At 48.7% G+C, this 17457-nt stretch overlaps 2 protein-coding genes across 2 annotated transcripts in view; one reads left to right on the top strand and one right to left on the bottom strand.

The window, feature by feature from the left end:
* The window catches only part of LOC138174635 (class I histocompatibility antigen, Gogo-OKO alpha chain-like), a 529286-nt gene that overhangs the window by 439905 nt on the left and 71924 nt on the right, over positions 1 to 17457 (top strand). The gene's annotated exons all lie outside the window — the stretch shown is intronic.
* DLC1 (DLC1 Rho GTPase activating protein) overlaps positions 1 to 17457 on the bottom strand; it is a 212505-nt gene that overhangs the window by 193880 nt on the left and 1168 nt on the right. The gene's annotated exons all lie outside the window — the stretch shown is intronic.

The raw sequence follows: 17457 nt of genomic DNA, 5'->3' as shown, positions 1-17457 counted from the left end.
CACACACACACACACACACACACACACACACACACACACACACACACTCCCCAACAGCCTACAGGCCCTGCCTTTCTAATTAGTCTCTTCAGCCTGTAATTAGTCCAATTAGTCTCAGAGAATCAGGAAACCCCAAAGCAGCTTCGCCTTCCTTTGGGGAGCAGATCTGAACCATTTTGTCCTCCTTTGGACTGTACCCTGGGGCTGACTTCATGGAGCCAGAGAGAGAGAAGAGGGTCGAAGAAAGTGTAGCTGGGGCACAGCCCCCCATAACCGGGAGGTGTGATAGAGGATGATTCAATGAAGCACTTGGAGAAGGTGGAGAAGGCAGAGAAGGTGAGGGCATTGGCGTGGGAGGAAAGCCCAGAGAGCAGTGTCCTGAAAACCAAGAGGTGAGCAGATATTGTGGAGGAGAGGATGATGGTCAATGTCAAATGGAGCAGAGAGCGGGGCGAGGGTTAGAATGAAGGAAGAGATGGTCACAATGGCCAGCCTGCACTCTCCTTCTGAGGTACCTTCAGGGACAGTTGTGTCTCTTGCCTTCTAAGGATGAAAGTCAGACAGCAAGGGTGAAGAAAAAAGCCAGGAGGAGACCGAGGAGACCATGTGTGTAAGAGCTTTTGTTTTCCCTAGGAATTTGGTAGAGAAAGAAAGGCACTTCCAGGAGGAGATTTTGAAGAGATGGGAGGAACTATGGAGGGTTAAGAATGGAGGAGCCGGCATGTTTATAGGGGGTAGGGAAGAAATGAGCAGATAGGGAGAGACTGATAATTAGAGAGGGAAAGGGCGATCGTGTGGGCGATCTGCTGCAGAAGTCTGGAGAGGCCAGGCTCAGGGGCCCCTGTGGGGAGGTCCGTGTTGGCAAGGAGAAAGATCACCTCTTTCCAGGAATACATAGTGAGCAGGGAGGAAGAGGTGATGTCAGAGTGTTGTATGGCGTAGAGAAGAAAGAGCGATCAGAGAGTAAATGGTGTCTATTTTCTCAGTAAGGGAGGAGAGATGGACAGCTTGAGTAGGGGTGGGGAAGAAAAGGAGGCTTGGGCCAGTCACTGGTGTCACTTGGGCCAGACTCTAGGTGTGGGGTGAGACATTGGAGACATGGCCAATGTTTCAGTTTGCTTTGCCTGTGATAAGGGCCAGTTCTGTTGAGAAAAAGAGGCAGAGACAAAGACAGAGATGTTAGCAATGAAAAGCGATCAATAACACATTTATTTAAAATAGCAAGAATAAATTTCACTTTCTCAGGGGCCAAATTCATCCTTGGAGCTCTGACTGTGGGCAAGGAGGGAGAGATCTTTTATTTTTATCCCTCTGACGCTGACTGGGGTGTGTGTCGGCCTGCCCGGGACGGAGCACTGACTCCTCATGGCCATGATGCACTACACCCAGCACCAAGAATTAGCTGGAACAACTGCCTTCTCTCGAAAACTGACAGGGATCCTCTTGACCACAACCCAGTAATGTGGTGATGTAGCTATGCTTAAAGGCATTATTATGCCTATTGTACAAATGTGGATACGAGGCTCCCAGGGTGAAGGGCCATGGCCCAGAGCTGGGAAGTGTCCCTGGGGGTCCTTGGGGAACCTTCTCTGGGTTTCAGTTCCCATCTTCCTCCTACAAGGAAGTTAGACTGGATGACTGTCCCTTCCCATTCTCTATCTTGTAGCTTCATGGCCAAGACTCCCAATCTTGACTTTGCATATCCCCAGCCCACTAAAGCCCTGTTTTCTCCCAGGGAGTGACTGAGTCATGGTGGGGGTGGGGGGAAGTCTTGCTTTGATATATCTTGGAAATATGAGACAGACACCCTCTACCCTAGCAGTGTCTGTGCAGCTAAGGACATGTCAGTCTCCTTTCTGAGTCTCAGTTTTCTTCTCGGAGGATAGGCATCAGGCAGGCACTGCTGGAGGCTCCCAAAGGCTCTATTCTTGAGGCCCTGCTGTGAGCATGGGGGTTTACTCTGTTCCCTACCTAAAACCCTCCATGTGCACCAGGAAGGGAAGGAGGAGGCAGGCACATGTAGAGAACCTCTCTAACAGGCTGGCTTTTCTGGTGCTGGGGCTTCTGGGAAGCACTGCCCAGATCACTCTGGCCTGCCAAAGAGGCCAGACCAGGGGACAAAGATAGACCTGCACAATAGGGCTTCTTCTCAGAGGCCCCAGCAGTTAGTGCTGAGATGGTGTGGGCAGTCCCCGGCCTCGGGCCCAGTCTCCTCAGCCTCCACAGGCCCCACCTGGGCTTCCCTCTGGGACTCAGACCTGAGGCACAGACTTTTCCTGGCTATACTCTTATCTTCCTCTGGGATAACACAAGGGTCTTGGTCCTGAGTTCAGTCTCTGCTTGGCCACCTAAATCCAACACTTTTTGGTTTTTTGTCCATTGTCAGAGGGCCTGGGCTCTTCACCACCTGCTGCTACCTGATCTGCTCCTTGCAGAACTTGGAGGCCCAAAAGGACCTTTTCTGACATCCACGGTTCTGGCTTCCTGAGCCAGAAATGCTTATTACACCCATTTCCTGGCCCCTGTACATCAGGACTGCACTGTGGTTCCAGATTGGGGGCCACTGCTGTTGTCAAGCCCTGTGAATAAAGGGGGGCAGAGGGGCCATGGGGGCCCACCCCATCTCACATGGACTCAGAGGGACCTTCTAGGGACCTCAAGCCATGGGGGAGGGGGGAGGGGTGTTGTCCCTGGCCTGTCCCAAGCACACTAAGGGAGCCATGTGGGTTTCTTTGATGACTTTTAAAATGCCTTTTCCCTCCAACCCTCTGCATTTCCATTGACTCAGAATGAAGTCATGCCAAGAGTTCCCTTGGGACACTGGGGTTCCAGCTCTTCCTGAGTGAGGCCACACTATCGTAGGACTCTCAGTGGGTGGAGGGGATGGGGCTCACTTTGTGTGGGTGTGTGCTCTGAAGCCAAGAGCTTTAGGTAAAGCTGAGACTGGGGGGTTTGCTGAGATCGAGGTTCCCCTGAAGCAGGGTTCCTCAAACCCCCCAGACCGTCAGTGATGAAAGCAGTGCTCTAAGGGCTGTGGGCAACCAGAGCCATGCCCAGGTACCAATGGGGCTGCCATGCCCAGAAATCTGGTGGTAAATGTTTAATGACCAGCTCTCTAGGAGGGAAAAATGCGGAGAGGACCCAATTGAAAGTTCAATCAGCATTACTGACATTTTCTCTATCCCTTTCTTAAGCCTAGACAATCAATGAAATCAACAAAAACTCAGCCCTTATTGGCAGTATTCCTGAGGTGTGAAGGCAAGGCACACACAGAATTGTCCAGTCAGCCTTCTGGTGTAAGCTGTCTCCCCCACATTCCCTCTGTGGAGGGCAGGTCACAGGGCCAGACTCACTCCTGTGGCACAGCTGGCCAGGCTCCTGGGGCCTTTCCACATCCCTCAGCAAGCTTTCTTCTGCAGCCCTATCCCATTGCCTGTCTGGTGGAGCCCATCCCGGCAGGTCATGAGGCAGCATCTGGGGCTCAGGGTGGGAAGGGTCAAAGGTAGCGGGAAGGGAATACCCTTCCTCCTCTTAAACACTCACCGAACCGACAGCTCTCCAAAACCCCGACTTCAGTAAGGTGAAAACGATCCATCCTCTACCTTCTCATACATGTGGGCACCAATGGGCCCTGAGCAGACCTGGTCGGGCACTGTGCATTTATTGTGTGCTTACTGGATGCTGGGCATGTGTTACGTGGTACCCTCCTCATTCTACAGATGAGGCTTGGAGAAGGGAACAGACTTACCAGGGTCACTCAGCTAGGAAGGCTCTCAGGAGGGGCTTTGTGCCCACCTTCAGCCTATAAATCTGGTGCCTCAACCCTCTCCCACACTCCCCCAGGTGGTCTGGAGGAAGAAAAGCCCTTAGTCATCTCTATGTGGCTGAATGAATCTGGTCTGACTGTGGGTCCCTAGTGCAAACCCTGCTCGCTGGGGGGCAGGGGGAGGAAGGGGGAGGGGTAGGTCCTAGCCTTGGAGGCTGAGAGTTATCAAAGGCTCCCCTGCTCTAATTTTCTCTCCTCCTTTGTCCTGACTTCAGTGAAATGCTTCAGGAAGGCCTAGCAAACCAGGAAGGGTTCCGAGTCAGGCCTGGTAATAAGAAGGAAGAGCCAATGAAAAATCCCAGCAGCCTAGCAGCTACGGAGGTTCTCCTCCCCCTCTCCCCTCTCCCTCCCCTCCCTTCTCCCCCTCTCCTCCCTCCTCTTTCTCTACACCTCCCCCTCCTCCCCCCACCTTCTCCTCCTTTAAAGATCTCTAGGGAAAGAGATTCCGGGGCCCCTCCTAACTCGTTCCTAGCACTACTGGCTCGATCAGCTGTGAATTGGCCAGTTGCCAATGCCAGAGAGAGGGAAAGGGAGGAAGAGGAACCAGGGGAAGGGGCGTGCTGAGGGTTCAGGAAGAAGAGAAGGGAGGAGAAAGGGATATGAGGGGGTCACTCCTTTGTGGCCAGATCTAGTGGTTGCCATCTGGGCAGCTCTCAGTCTCTCCTTTCCCTGCCAGGATATTTGGCATCTGTTTCACAGTCTTTTTCCTTACACCAGCCCCTGTCCCTTCTGATACCTTGGTCCCCCATGTCATCAACAAGCTCAGCCCCTCTGATATCCATCTTTAGACCAACTCAATCATCAATGGCTGCAGTTGCCCTTGAAAGAGTATAGCCACCAGCCCCACAACCAAATTTGCTGACAGCTGAGGCCTGGCTTGGACTGACTTGCTACTTGGGGTTCCCTGCACCCTTCCTCTGGAGTCCAGCTCTGGGGAAGTCAGTAGGAAGAGAGGACCAAGGAAAGACAAGGAGGGAATTGACTCTCCCTCAGACAGACAACAGCAGCCCTTCCTTGGTGGGTGGCACCACTTAACACTTGCTGTCAGTTCCCTGCCAGGAGGGGTTTCTAAGTCTGTCGATAGAGGGTTACCCTCCCTAAATCAGGGAGTTAAAAGGGTCTGACTGCTATTGCTGCAGCTCTGGTGGACAAGGGATGCTGTGGCAGTGGACCTGGAGTTTGGGCCAGGCCAGGCTTCAATCACAGGGCCAGCACTCAGGATCTTAGGGCCTCTGAGTAATTGTCTTGGTCTCTCTGAGCCTCTGGTGCTGTCAGACAGCCCATAAACCCACAGGTCTGGGAGACATTGATAGCAGATGAAATTCCATGACATCGCTTTGTACCTGGGGATCCATTCTTTGACAGAGACAAGGGCAAGGCCTTCTAGGGGAAGAGAGAAACAGGTCCTCTGCCCTTCATGACAGATCCCCTTGGGACATCTGCCCAGCACAGTCAAGGTGAACATGGCTTCTGTCACTATAAAAGTGCCAGCCTGGAAACAGGATGGCCATTGGTGCCTCATCCTGGGGCAGAGAGGAGCAGATGGGGGTCCCAGGTCCCGTGTTCTTACATCCTCCCCCTCCTGAAGGAAAGACTTCCTACATTTGGGCTGCCTGGGGGCTGCCTACGTGGCATGATTGAAGGCTTCAAGTAGGGTCTTCATTCAAGCACCACGTAATTTCCTCTATCTAGCCCTTAGTCCAGAGCCTGGCACATAGGAAACACTTGCTGACTTAACTCTAGGACTGCCATGGTTAAAGGCAGGAAGTGCTCTGTAGAGCAAAGCACATGGTGCCTGGACTCAGAGGGCTTGGGTCAAAGGCTGCCTCCTTGACTATGTCATCTCAGGCAAGACATCTCCCTGCCCTCTGCCTCAGTTTCCTTGTGAGCAAAATAGAGACACCTTGGCCTTTATAGACCCTTTCAGCTCTCAATCCATGACCCTATGACTCCACAACCATTCCTTCCAATGGTTCAAGCCCATCTGTACCAATCATCTTGGGTGAATCTTGTCCACATTCTCACCCATTGTGTTGGAAGGCTTCCTCTCCATGTCCTGCCATTACAAGGATGCAAATGAAGCCCTCCCATGGACAGCCCCTCATTCCTCCTTTTTGCCATGAGCTCTGATCATCTTCCCTTCCTTTCAGTTTCCTAGATGACTTCCTTTACTCCAATTCTTTTTGGAGTTGCTCCTTGGTTCTAAGCTGAAGGTGATCCCACCCACCTCACAGGTCTCTGCTGCCCTCATTTTCAGTCCTTTGGACAGTTGGGTCCCATATCAGCCATGCACAGGAACTGGCAGAATATGGGTATTAAGAGTTGGTCCTTTATTTCTGGTAGAAGATCTAGATTGTCAAAGGAGCTTTGTGATTCCCCAAAGGCAGTCTAGCTTACCCCATCCTCTTCTTTAATCCTGGGACCACTGTGTTGGTGCCAGACACACATATGAATAGACTAGCCCTATATATGGGGTGTCTATCCAATTGCAAGACCTTATTTGGGCAATAGACATTCTTCCTCCCCACGGAATTTCATGTGTGGGTGGCCAGACCAAACCTATTTGTGTGGTTACTGATCTCTTCCAGAGGCTCTGCCATAGTCCTGGCACTGGGTAGGAAACTCTCTCCTTAGAGGGTCCCTCTTTACCTTTACACTGCCCTGATTCTCCTCAAGGGAAGAAAAAAAAAGGTGGGAAGGAAGGGAGTGGGGATGTCAGAGGACCAGACTCAAATAAAACTATAGAACTAGAAAGTGTAGAACTCTGGATAGCATTTGCTAGAACAAAGAAAAGGTGACCCACAGAACAGATTAGGTACAAAAGACCCAGCACAACGTTCAATAAACCCAAGGATTCCACCTACAAGTATTCAACAAAAATGCTAGGAAAACTAAAAAGCAGTATGGCAGAAATTAGGCAGAGGCCAGAATCTCACAATAAATGCCATTATTAAGCTCCAAAAAGGACACATGACCGAAATATAAAATTCCAGGCCATAGCGACATTGGATGCGGAGTAGAGATAGTTTTTATAATGGGATCCGTTCCACCTTATCTTCCTTCCTCATGGATCAGGGGGATGTTCTTGACTGAATGAGGGGTAGAGGTGATTATAAAAGGTATGAATAATAATTTGGATTAGACTTTATAGGTGAGGAAACTGAGGCCAATGAAGTGAAGGGGTCACCTGTCAATTTTTTGGATTCAATGATCTGCTGGCATCCGTGTCATCCTGTCTCCTTTATCCAAGACCTCAGTCCCTGACAGTCATCTTGCTGTCCACCCCAGCCCAGCCCCTGCCCTTATATTTACAGATCTCAACATACACGTCGATTTCCCTTTGACCACATTGACTTCCCACTTCAGAATGTCCAATACCATTGCTTCACTTCGACTACTCATAAGGGTGATCCCCATGACCTCCATCATAAAGATGGGTGAAATTTCTCTCTGATTACAGCCTCTATTCCATTCAGCTCCCCCTGCCTACCCCTCTGTCTTTATTCTTTGTGTTGACCATGACCTCCCACCATTCCCTTGTTCCCTGCTTTTCCCCTCGATCACCCCTTTTCAGACCTTACTTTCTTCCTTTTGTAGTCTGGATCCCATAAAGAAGGAGTCCAACTCTATGCTTCCTCTATCCTTTCTTCTCCTGCCCTACTTCTAGCCTTTGGTTACTGCCACCACCTGCTCATGTCTCGGAAAACTTGTGTCTCCTGGAAGAAGTAACAGCCTCTTCTGGGCTAGATCCCCTAAAGGCTCCTCATCCTCCAGTCTCTCCTTTCATTCCCTCCACAGTGACTTTTTTTTTCCAAACCTTACCTTTCTTCCTTGGGGCATTTGTACCAAGTCTCCCATTCCCTCTCAGTAGCCTACCTTCCCTAAAGCTTTATGGTTTGTGAGGTCTGTCACCTCAAACATCCTCCATTTAATCTCCTGTCTCTCCTTTTTTCTTCCAGTATTTGATGGCCCTTCTCCCTCTGCTATCCTTTCCCTCTGCTGTGTCCTTTGGGAGGCTGCCCCTTTAGTCTTGGCACTGCCCTCATCTTTAGTCTTGACTGTTATGATCAGGATCCTTTCCTGTAGGCTACTGGTAAACCTAGGTGACCCGCACCTTAAAACCAACAAATAAAAAAGAAAAATCGTCCATCCTTGAAAGCTATAGCCTTACATTCTTTATTCCTTACAGTTAAACTTCTAGAAAAAAAGTAGTCTGGATTCATCACCTTCATTTTTTCACCTCCAACTCATTTCTCAAACCTTTGAGTTCTGGGTTCTGACCTCTCTCGACTTTTGTTTGACCAAATTCACCAGTGATCTCGGAATTATTCAATATGCTTCTCTTTTCTCAGCCCTTCATCTTTTTGGGCCTTTGTACATTTTGTGTCAGTCAACACCCTGCCGCCTCCTCGTTTCAATGGCTCCCATGACACTCCTCTCTCTGATTCTCTTCCTAACTAACCCTTCCTTCCCAGTCTTCCTTGCTGGATCTTTAGTCCTCCCATATCTGCTCAGCATGGGTTCTCTTCTCTACAGCTTTTCTCAGTGATCTCACCTCCCATGGCTTCAATTTTTATCTCTACATAGAGGATTCCAGAATACACACACAAGCACATGTACACACATGTATATATGTGTGTGTGTATGTATGTATGTATGTATGTATGTATGTATGAATCTCCAACCCTCACCTCTTTTCTAAGTTCAAATCCTGTATCACCAAGAGCCTGTTGGGTATACCTGTCCAACCCCAGCCTCCCACGGGTGTCTCATGGGCATCTCAAATGCAATATATCCCAAGATGAGCTTATTCTTCCCCCTAACCTCAGCCCTCTTTCTACCTTTCCTATTTCTTTTGAGGGCACCCCCGGAGCTTCCAGTTACCAGGCTTCACAACTCAAAAATGCTCTTTATTGTTCTCTGCCCCTCACCTCCAATCTCCAATTAGTTGTTGAGTGTGGTCCATGTTACCTGGACAACGTCTCTCAAATCAATCCCCTTCTGATCATTGTCCCAACTGTCACTCAAGGAGAGAACTTTACTACCTCTCTCCCGGGCTAACACAACTACCTACTAGCTGATTGGTCTACCTGCTTCCAGCCTCTCAAAGTCAATATTCACCCAGTGGACAAAACCATCTGAATCTGGCAGTGCCTTGCTAAGGGACCTCTCAGTGGCTCCCAATTGCCTCTAAGACAGAATAAAACCTTCTCAGCTTGCCATTGAAATGCTTTTGTGTTTCCCTCTCAGTTTAACTCCCCAGACATTTCAAATAATGCTTCATTCCTTTATGTCCTTGACAAAGTGGGGATATTTGCTTTTTATCAAATTTGGTATTTCATCTTCTACATCTGTGACTTTGCACAGTCTGACTTCCATGTCTGGAACACACTGTCTCTGTATCTGTGTAGACCCCGAGGTTCCAATCAGGCCCAGCCTCCAATAGGAAGCCTTTCCTGACCCCACTGGTGTTAGGTCTCTTCTTCCTAAAGTTATTGTGTATGTTCTCCCCACCTTGCCCCCAGAATGTGAACTCCCTAAGAACAAAATCTGCTTTTCACTGTTGTCTTTGTATACCTGGTGTCTGGCACAATGCCCTCCCAAGAGAAGTCATTCAGTAAATACTTGTTGAGTTGAATTGGATGGAGCAAAGAAGAGGATAAAATTCAAAGCAAAAGCCTCAGTGAGTGAGGCTGTGAGCACTTTCCACCTTGACTTTTTGGTAAGCAAAGAACCTACAAACAATGATTCTCTAGGAGAAATTAGCCCAGAAGTGATGGGAACTCTGGAGAGTGAAACTCCAAAGACACTAAGAAAAGCCAGCAAATTTGGCTTTTAAGTCCTAGAAGATTTTCCAACATATTCTGCCCTCTGACCCTTAATCCTATGCTTCCTCCCCTCTGACCTCCAATCCCTCAAGCACTCAGTTCGTTCTCAGACTATGCCCCCTCCACTCCTGCACTTCCCTCCCTTCCCAATAGTGACCCCTTGGGTGAACCAGTTCAAATCCCTCCTGTCCTTGAGTGTCTTGTCCCTTTGTCCCATGCAGATGACTCTGAGCTGGAGGAAGCCGTGAGTCCCTGCCCCGAGCCCATCACAAATGTATGTTATTGTCATCTCAGCTAGGTCCTATTGAAGCTCCTGATGCTCTCTACCTGATTAAACAAAATAATTAAATTGTTGTTAGTTTTCAATACTTTTGTAAGATTTCGAGTTCTAGAATTTCCCCCTCCCCTCTCCTTTTCCCAAAACAGTAAACAATCAGATAGAAGCTTTGTGCGCACAATCATATCAAACATATGTCCAGATCAGTCATGTTGTGAAAGAAGAATCAGAACAGAACAAAAAAAGCATGGGAATGAAAGAGAGAGAGAGAGAGAGAGAGAGAGAGAGAGAGAGAGAGAGAGAGAGAGAGAGAGAGAGAGAGAGAGAGAGCACAAGCAGTCTGCTTCACTCTGTGTTCAGGCTCCCTAGTTCTTTCTCTGCATGTGGATGGCAGTTTCTATCCTGAGTCTTTGGAATTGTCTTAGATCCTTCATTGCTGAGAACAGCCAAGTCAATCAAAGTTGCTGTTACTGTATACAATGTTCTTCTGGATTTGCTCACTTCACTCAGCATCATCTCTAACTGATTTGTTAACCTCCTCCCCAGTCTTTCTTCTCTCTCTTCAAGCCTCCCACAGAACCCCTTACCTGCACTGTCTCAGTTGGGGACCTCACGCCTTACATACCCTTAAAAACAGTTGAGGCCATTTGCTGAGAGCTGCCATTTCTCCCCCCTTTCTCGCCTCATGTCTCTCAGATGCCTTCTGCCATTGTCTCCTCCTTCCCCCATCTCACATCTAAAGGTGATCCTTCTTTCCAAGGTAAAGCCCTCTACATGCCAAGTGACCCCATGCCCTCCCATCTCCTCCAGAAGGTCACGTTCTCCATAATTCCCATGCTCTTGCTTTCCTTCAGTCTCTTCCTGTGTACTGGCTCCTTGGCTACTGCCCTTGAACATGCCCACGTCTGCCCCATCAAACAAAACCAAACAAAACCCAGCAATCCTCAATTCTACCCTTTTGGGATCCTTACCTTCTCCATTCCAGACTACAAAGAAAATAAAGAAGAGGAAGAAAACCAAGCCAAGCCAACAAAATCAATCAAAACACCCAAAAGGTTATCAACTTGTGCCTGGACTATTGCAATAGCCGTCAGTGGTTCCTCCTGCCTCAAGGCTCTTCCCATTGCAGTCCATGTTCTATCTGGCCTGCAAAGTGATTTTCCTAACACGCAGGTCTGACTCAGTCAACCTCTTCAACTCAACAAATACCAGGGGCTCCTTATTGCCTCCAGGACCACGATCTGTTTGGTGTTCAAAGTCCTTCAAAGCCTCTTAATTTCTCCATCCTTCTCACTCCTTACTCTCCCACATGTACTCTTTCATCCAATGCCACTGGCCTCCGGACTTTGTCTTGAACCAGACATTTGAGCTCCTGAAGCTGAGGATTTTCTCTGGACATCCTCCGTCTTGGGAACACTCTCCTTGCTCCCTTCTGCTCCTGGTTTCTCTCGCTTCCTGTCACTTCCAGCTCAAGTCACACTTTCTGCCTAAAATCTTTCCCAGTACCCCTTAATCTTAGCACCTTCCCTCTGGGGTGACTTCCAATTGATCCTTTCTATACCATGTTTGCACACAACTGTTTGCACACTGTCTTCTCATTACCCAGGGAGCTCCTTGAGGGGAGGGGACATTTTTGCCTTCTTTCGTATCCTTAGTGCTTTGCAGAGTCTGTGCTCCATAGCAGGAGAATTCGATCTGTGGCACACAGTAGAGGCTTGTTAAATGTTGATAATTGAAGATTAAATTATGTAAAGTCTTCAACTTGGATAAAAAATATGAACCTTCCTATGATAAGGGAGGTATAGTTACCAATATGCCTGAAAATAACTTGGGCAAACTAGTGAATGGCAAACCAAGAGTGTAACAGTATAGTTGAAACAGTCAATGAATCCAGTCTTGGACTGTATGAAGAGGCAAGGTACCTGGGAAGCAGGAGGGGATAGCTCCCCTCTATTCTATGCTGGTCAGACCATTCCTGGGGTGCTGGGTTCAAGTTTGGGCACTTCTTTCTTCAAGAAAAGTTTTGAGATCAGATGTGATTCTTTACCATTATGAGTATAATTTCCTAATCAACTGTGTACAGTCCATTGCCTTCTTAGAGCTAAGATTGCAATTAGTACCAGATTAAAAATGATAATAATAAGATCCATTTATATGAAAGAGGGCAACTCAAACATGTCCTATTTTTAAAAACTATTAGGCTTTCTCCTTCCAAATGGCTAAGACCATGGACATCAGCACAGGCTATCACTATTTTTTTAGGAAGTATAAATGTTTATGTTGAAAAGTAAACGATTTACATGGAAAAATGATTTCTATGTAAATCAGTTTAGCACTGAGCAGACCAAAATGCCTAACAGCAAATTGGCCTAGCCAGCACCTACTCAGCTTACCAAGGAGAGTGGTGTGGGAGCCCAGGGTGGCAACGCTTTAGAATAGAGACACATTTGTGAAGTCTTAGGGAGGAGGAAGGAGGCTGAAACATTAGGAGTAGTATCAATTCATAAAATGGCCAAAGCCAGTGATGGGAGAAACAAGTTCACACTAAGTATACTCATCCTGAGGGCATTGAAGTGCCAGACTGGGAGGGGTCTAATAACAAACAGTCCAGAAGGGCAGCCTTTGGAACCTGTTTGGACTCATTACCATCAAGGACAGGGGAACTACTGAATCTGGGGTCTAAGGTCCTGGTCCTGAACGGGTGTCATTAGAAGGAGAAAGGGGACAGAAGAAAACAGGAAATAAAGTGGGGGAAGGGTAGCTAGACTCATCCAAGCATATACAAAGTTCAGTCATGCTAGAGGAGATAAAAATTCAAAAGGGCAGAGGAATTATTTCTCAAGGCATTTGAGAGGGGAAGAAGCGAAAGGTTGGAAACCTTCTTGGCCCTTACAAAAAATAAAGCAAAATAATAATCATTATTTATGCTATATAACAGTAACTAGTGATGCATATGTATACTTTCCATCTCTAATCTTTTTTATTTTGGAGGGCAGTTGGGGTTAAGTGACTTGCCCAAGGTCACGCGGCTAGTTTTTGTGTTAAGTGTCTCAGGCTGGATTTGAACTCAGATCCTTCTGACTCCAGGGCTGGTGCTCTATTCACTGTGCCACCTAGCCACCCCTACTTTCCATCTCTAGACATTTTATTTTAATGGAAATAAAACTTTCAGTACCTCCTCCCTCTGGACTGAGGGCATTGTGACAAAAGGTTTGGGAAAAGACAGGCTTTCTCTAATGGCATTCCATAGGCTCACAATGGATAACAAGGTCTAGGGAACACAAGGACCCCACCCCATACGTTTTTGCTGATTTTAGACTTTTGATTCAATAGCATCTCAAAGGCATGTGTGTGACAACAGAGAACAGTTCATTCAACAATCCCCTGATGATTACATACATATGCACAAGCAGGCTCTCCAGAAGAGAGCATCGCTTTCCTGAAGGCCGTCTGCTGCAATACCTAGAGAGGACCTTCTGACATCATGGGGATTGATTGCTTGGAGCCCTGGAACATCTCAGAGCTTCCTGGATGGGGTCTGTAACCACCGATTTACAGAGGAAACCCTAAGTGGATGAAGCTCGGCTGTCATAGAAACTGTGACAGGCAGGTCATCAGACACCCCCAGAGCTGGCCCATCACTTTGGGCAGATATAGCAAATGGCCAGTGACCTGGGCCAAAGTGGGAGAGGAAGAACAGAGCAGAGGGGAGTTCCCTTAGGAAACATTACAGTTCATTTAAGGGCCCTAAACTTCTCCTTGAAGCAAAGGCCAACCTCTTTACCAGCAGAATTCTGTTGATGTGGTAGGGCTGCCTACCAGTCACTTAAAATGTCTCAGAAGAACCAAAGTTGGGCATCTCCTGAGAGGATGGACATATGTCTAGTGACCGTAAGCTGGCTCTCCAGATTCTGTAGGAAGAATGAACTTGGGGACATAGCGTAAAGTGTATTGTCAGGTAGATGGATGTCTGGGATAGAAGATGGCCCTGTCATACCAGGAGAGGTGTTCCTGCTGGATGGCCTGTGGACTTCATTGGTAACCAAGGATTGGGAAAGGACTGAGAGGAATGGTCTCCAGAGGAGAGATGAGGACCATGTGGGGAACCATCGCCCTGACCCCAGACCTGATGGTTGTGTGTGTGGTCAACAAATGGGGGGCAGGGGTAAGAAGCCAGATCTCCCCCAGTAGCCAAGCCTGTGGCTCATTTTCAACACAAGCCCCCATCCTTTTAAATCCCAGCACTCCATTCTTTATGCACCTTGGTATCCTTCTAACCAGCCTGCCCTGGAGCTGGGGGTTGGTCTCTCAGAGCAGCCGCACAGACTCCTGGGGGAAGCCACCCTGCCCTCTGACGCATGCCCACCTCTGGTCTACCAGACTGTCCTGCTGCTGATGCAGGTGCCCCTTGGAGGATGGGCTCTGTGCTCACAAGGGAGAAGCCCAGGCCTTTGCACTTTGGGGTGAGAGAGTGAGGCTCCCAACAGGTGCAGGCATGGCTGGTCTCCATCTTTGAGCCCATGAGATCACCCTTCCCCCTCCTATTTATTTGATCTATCTTATTCGTACTTATATCAAATGAGATGATATTTGTAAAGTGTCTGATACATAGTAGGTGCTTAATAAAAAGAGCTGGGCCTGGAGGGGAAGACCTGAGTTCAAATCTGGCCTTAGACCCTTCTAGCTGTATGATGCTGTCTGCCTCAGTCCCTTCATCTGTAAAATGGGATGATGAAAGCCCCTACCTCCAGGGTTGTTGTGAGGCTCAAATGAGAGAGGATTTGGAAAGCCCCCACAAACTGCCTGGTACTCGGTAGGTGCTTAATAAATGCTTATTCGATTCTCTTCCCCTTGTCTACCTGTTATCTGCTTCTTTAGGCTGTGAGCTCCTCAAGAACTTTTCACAGTGCCCGGCATAGAGTAATGATGTAACTATTGCTCAGACTTCCATCCCTTCCCACGAAGGCTTGCAAACCAGGACTCTCTGCCTCTCCAAGCATTTATTAAGCACCTCTTGTGACTTGGTCCCTGGGGATAGGAATGTAAAGTGAACTGGATTCAGCCTTCAAGGCCTTTCAGTTCTCCTAGGGGTATAAACTATGACTGGTGAATGGCCAGAGAAAGGAGGTTGAGAGGAGAGCCAGACAGCCAGGGACTGCCCCCTGCTTTTCAGGGTTAGTGCGGTGGGGGCCCATGTGCCCACCCTCGGAGCCCTATTGTCCTAGGAGATGGTGGGAGAGAGGTAGCATTGTCCATGGCCCTCTCTCCCAAGCCCCACCTCTTGGAATCCCTAGTCCTGTCAATCACAGCTCAGCCCAAGGCATTTCCTGGCCTTGCCCTGCCTCCGGGTTAGTCCAGCCCGTCCTCAATCCCAGACTAGTTTTCACTTATTCTGCCTGCCTTTTGTATTTAGTAATATAGGCCTGTATTGTGGCTCTCACCCCTGCCTCTGGTAGAAGGGATTGTTGCACTTTTGTCCCAGTACATCAGTACATCCCAGCCCTGGCCCACACAGCACGTTCGTGCCTGAACAATACTTCCTGGCTCATTGACTGACTGAATGACCGCTAGAACCTCATGGACCAGACACTCGGGAGCAGCCTGTGGTCATGGTCTCCACAATAGAAGGAGAATGCCCACTACTTCCTTCCAATCCCCGCCCATGCCCATGCTGGAGAAGCGGCCAGGGGAGGCACAGAGACATTTTCAGATCAGGCAGCAGTTCTCCAAAGAATGCCACTTCCAGTGACTTCCCCGCGCTGTGTCCCACATGGGGCTCACTCATTCGCTGCAGGTACAGTCCAAAACTAGAAGAATTGTTTTGGAAAGTGACCCAGCCCCATGATTCCACTGGCAGGAGCATGACCCGAACGTGTTGTGCAGACAGATAACCGTGGCTGCCCCAGCACCTTTAATGGGCATTAATGCCAAGAAGTAATGCCGTTCTGTAATTAAGGAGGTAAGAGATAGACCATGAAGACCAAGACCCTGGAGGAGCACTGAGAAATGCGCCAAGGTCTTGATGGAATGAGGCGAAGGGCAAAAAGCCGAGTCAGGCAGATCCAATGCAGACCCACTCTAACCAGATAGAAGGAAGAGGGAAGAAGAGAGAACAGAGAAACACAGACCTGCACTAGAGGCTTAGAGGGAGGCACCGAGCCCACTGGCCATCGAGGAGGTCCCTGGTTGAGACCTAAGCCAGCCTCATTTGTCTTATCTAGGCTTCATACCAAGTTTACAGAAATCTCTTGTTTCAAGGATGTGGGGACAGACATAAATCACTCATTCCTGCAGGAACCACACAAAATACAGTCACTCACACTTGGTGAACACACGAAAGCCGACGGTGTGGTTTTCCCTAAGCTCCGAGTGCCACCGAAGGCCCCGATGTCACCTTCCTAGATTTTCTGAAATGCTCCCATTGCCCATGACCCAAACAGTGGATCCAGGATTCTACACTAATCCTGACTTCTTCTCCTTCCATTGTGACGATGGGCCAGACAGGACAGGAAATCAGTTCTGAAATTTCACGCATGTAATTTACATTTTTAAGATTCCCCCTTTGAAGTCGAATCTCTGTATCTGTGTCCAAAAGGGCAGCCTGGGGAGAGACCTCCTGGACTCTCACATTTCTCAGAGTTGTGTGTGTGTGTGTGTGTGTGTGTGTGTGTGTGAGGTGTGTGTGTGTGTGTATGTGAGGTGTGTGTGTGTGTGTATGTGAGGTGTGTGTGTGTGTGTGTGTGTGTGTGTCTGTGAGTGTTCCCTGGAGCTCTTATATTAAAGATAAGGGCTACATATGGCCTCCCCATTGACAAGAGAAGTGAACAATGAATCTGCACATCCCTCTCAAGTGTCAATCGTGTCTCTGTGGTTTTTGATATCGTCTCTAAGGGAAGAGAGAATTGACAATCCTGTTTATAAAGAAGCAGGGGGCAGGGAGGGCGGAGTGAATGTGCTTTCTGGTCCTGTTTGTCTTTCTTTTGCTTTTTAGGGAGAAAGTAAACCAAACCCCCACACGGACTTCATGTTCAACCTGATACCATCTCTGCTGTGCAGTTCCCCATCTGCTGCCATTCCTACCCTCTATCTGAGCCTGGACGCCGCTGGCCAGTATGACATGCAGCCATTTATCCCCACAAAGCCTCTTACCCATCGAGGGAGTAACGAAGGACAGGCCACCGTCAGCTCCAAAGGTCTCTGAAGCTGTAAGCCAAGCATCCCTAGGCGTTTCTCCCATAGCCAAAGTCTGGTTCTCACTGCTCAGATCCTGGCTCTGCCCTGGGCAGAGACTGAACAAAATCTCCCTGGGCAGCAGGGGGGAGCCATAGCCCAAGCCCAGACTGCTGAGTTCCTCTCCCCGGCAGGAACTGGTGTCTGCTAAATTCAGACTGATGCTTTGTGAGAGGGCCCTCCACAAGCAGGCCCCAGATTGCCTGGAAAGTATTTCCTGCCAGGGAGGGAGGGAGGGAAGGAGGGAGGGAAGGAGAGAGAGAGAGAGAGAGAGAGAGAGAGAGAGAGAGAGAGAG

The sequence above is a fragment of the Petaurus breviceps genome, unplaced genomic scaffold (genome assembly GCF_028583685.1).
Source record: "Petaurus breviceps papuanus isolate PSGF00001 unplaced genomic scaffold, PetGlider_PUasm1.0 689, whole genome shotgun sequence".
NCBI classification, from domain to species: domain Eukaryota; kingdom Metazoa; phylum Chordata; class Mammalia; order Diprotodontia; family Petauridae; genus Petaurus; species Petaurus breviceps.
Note: the sequence above shows the minus strand (reverse complement) of the source record. Positions and strands in the feature narration are given on the sequence as shown.